General features: G+C 47.1%; 1 long non-coding RNA gene across 2 annotated transcripts in view; it reads right to left on the reverse strand.

Moving 5' to 3' along the window:
- Positions 1–478: 478 nt before the first annotated feature.
- The window catches only part of LOC147997617 (uncharacterized), an 18,659-nt gene continuing 16,686 nt past the window's right edge, over positions 479–2,451 (reverse strand). The window contains exons 2-3 of one of the 2 annotated variants that reach the window (XR_015647670.1): positions 1,611–1,809; positions 479–708 (exon numbers count right to left, since the gene is read on the reverse strand). This is a non-coding gene — a long non-coding RNA (uncharacterized LOC147997617). The remainder of the gene's footprint in view (positions 709–1,610; positions 1,810–2,451) is intronic. The other variant, XR_015647671.1, reaches the window with a different exon arrangement.

Here is a 2,451-nt window from a genome sequence, read left to right on the forward strand (position 1 = left end):
CTGAGTTCTATTCCCATGGTGGCTCACAACCCTCTGTTATGGGATCGATCTGCTGTGTGTCCGAAGACAGCTGCAGTGTGCTGTTTGTAGGGTAAAGAAAAAAATACTAAAGAAGAAAAAAAAAAAAGAGAGAGAAAAAGTTAGAAGCACCAAGTCAAGTCATGTAAATATTGCCCACATTCGGATTTAGACATGCCTGAGCTGTCAGGGCGAGGCTGGGTGAGAGCGAATCAGTGAACGATCGGACTCTTCCTCTCTCTGTGAGGGTGTGTCATGAACTCTATTACCATTTCCAAAGAGTTAGGTATGCTGGAGCGAAGTGGACCGGAAAGCCAAGGGAGGAGAGGTATGCCTACACGAGTCCACCCAACCCCCCCGCCCCCCCCCAGGGAGACATCCTCGAGTGGTGGGGGGAGGGGCGAAGGTGTGGAGGGATAATTTCCAACAAATAAATCCCAACAAATAAATTACTAGAGACTTGATTCATTGATTTACTTTAAATTTATTGAGTGTATCGGGAAAGAGGGAAAATGGGTCAAGGAGGGAGGGAGGGAGGGAGGGAGGGAGGGAGGGAGGGAGGGAGGGAGGGAGGGAGGGAGAGAGGGATATCTTTTCCTCCAAATCGGCTGGTATGTAGTCTCAGTGCGTCAGAAAAAAGACTGCTTCTGGCCTCCTTTCTGATTACCCCAAGGCAGTCTGGTCACCGTGCTGTAATAGAAAGGGAAACCACAGTCAAGTCATGGGAGCGAGCGAGCAAGCAAGCAAGCAAAAATCATAAACAAAAGCAAAAACACGTCTGTTAAGTTGAGCAGAGCAGAGCAGAGCAGAGCAGAGTAGGGCAAAGCAATACAAGGTCACATTCCACAAAGGCTGATATAGTCTGCCATCTTGGTCTACAGAGTGAAAAGTAGAAGGAGAAAATGAATATCGCTTTGTGTGTCACAAAGTTTTTAAGTTGTAAGGAACATTGCAGGGCTAAACCTTCAAATCCTCAAACCACCCAACCCAAGCTTTCCTCCTCCTCATCCTCCTCCTCCTCCTCCTCCTCCTCACCCCCCATTGCCCCCCCCCCGTGTGGTGTGTGTGTGTGTGTGTGTGTGTGTGTGTGTGTGTGTGTGTGTGTGTGCGCGCACGAGCTCGAGCTCGGGCACGCATTTCTTTCACTGCACAACCATCATTGGAGGACGTTTAAATAAACACGAATGAATCAGACAGGCAGACAGACAGGGGCCCATAATGGATCCCTACAACTCGGTGGTGGTGGTGGTGGTGGTGGTGGTGGTGGTGGTGGTGGTGGTGGTGGTGGTGGTGGTGGTACACACCGATTTGTTGACCTCTTTCTTTTAAAGAAAGGACAAGAAACAAAGAGAAATAAAAATGAAGGAATATAGACCTAGCCAAATATTATTTTATTCCCTCCTTCATGGAGCGACAAGAAGATTTATTCATCAACCTTCGTCTAGAATAAGAAAGTAATTGCAAATGAAATCGAGCCATCTTACTGTAATAAGATGTTATCGAGAGAAAGGGGAATTGGATACTGGATCCATTGCTGCCCCCCCCCACACACAATTGGAAAGAAAAGCAACTCCCCAGATCGCTCAACTAACGAGGCTTATTTAAAACTGGAAAAAGAGGGCTGGAGAGATGTCTCAGCGGTTAAGAGCCCTGGCCGCTCCTCCAGAGGTCCTGAGTTTTCAATCCCCAGCAAGCACATGGTGGCTCCCAACCATCGGTAATGGGATGAGGCCTTCTTCTGGTGTGTCTGAAGATAGTTACAGTGTACTCATAGTCACAAAATAAATAATTCTGGAAAAGAAGAGGAAATAACTTTTAAAAAAAGAAAGGAGGCTGACTGGTCGACCTTCCTTCCCTCCCTCCCTCCCTCCCTTCCTTCCCTCCTCCCTCCCTCCCTCCCTCAGGTTCGTACCTAGGAACTCATGCACACACAGCCACACCCCCCCACACACACACATATATTTAATATTCAATATTTATAAAAAATACGACTGGAGAGATGGTGAGAACAATGGAAAGCAGAGAACTATTCAGCTGACCAATTGATACCTTCAGTTTGCTTATAATGGAAGGGACAACTGGCCGACCCTCCCCTGTCACACACACACACACAGAGAGAGAGAGAGAGAGAGAGAGAGAGAGAGAGAGAGAGAGAGAGAGAGAGAGATTGAATGTAAACCAAAGGGGGGGGGCGGAAACATAGTACTGGGGTTGGGGATTTAGCTCAGTTGGTCAGTGGTAGAGTGCTTGCCTAGCTAGCAAGCGCAAGGCCCTGGGTTCGGTCCCCCAGCTCCGAAAAAAAAGAGAAAGAAACAAAAACAAAAAAATCATAGTACTGCAAGTACCAGTCACTGCTTTGTATGTAAGGCATAGGACAACTAGTCGACCTCGTTTTCCAACTGGTCGATATATAATATATTTTATATATTATAT

The sequence above is a fragment of the Rattus norvegicus genome, unplaced genomic scaffold (genome assembly GCF_021556685.1).
Source record: "Rattus norvegicus strain SHRSP/BbbUtx unplaced genomic scaffold, alternate assembly SHRSP_T2T unassigned-0000110, whole genome shotgun sequence".
Classification (NCBI taxonomy): domain Eukaryota; kingdom Metazoa; phylum Chordata; class Mammalia; order Rodentia; family Muridae; genus Rattus; species Rattus norvegicus.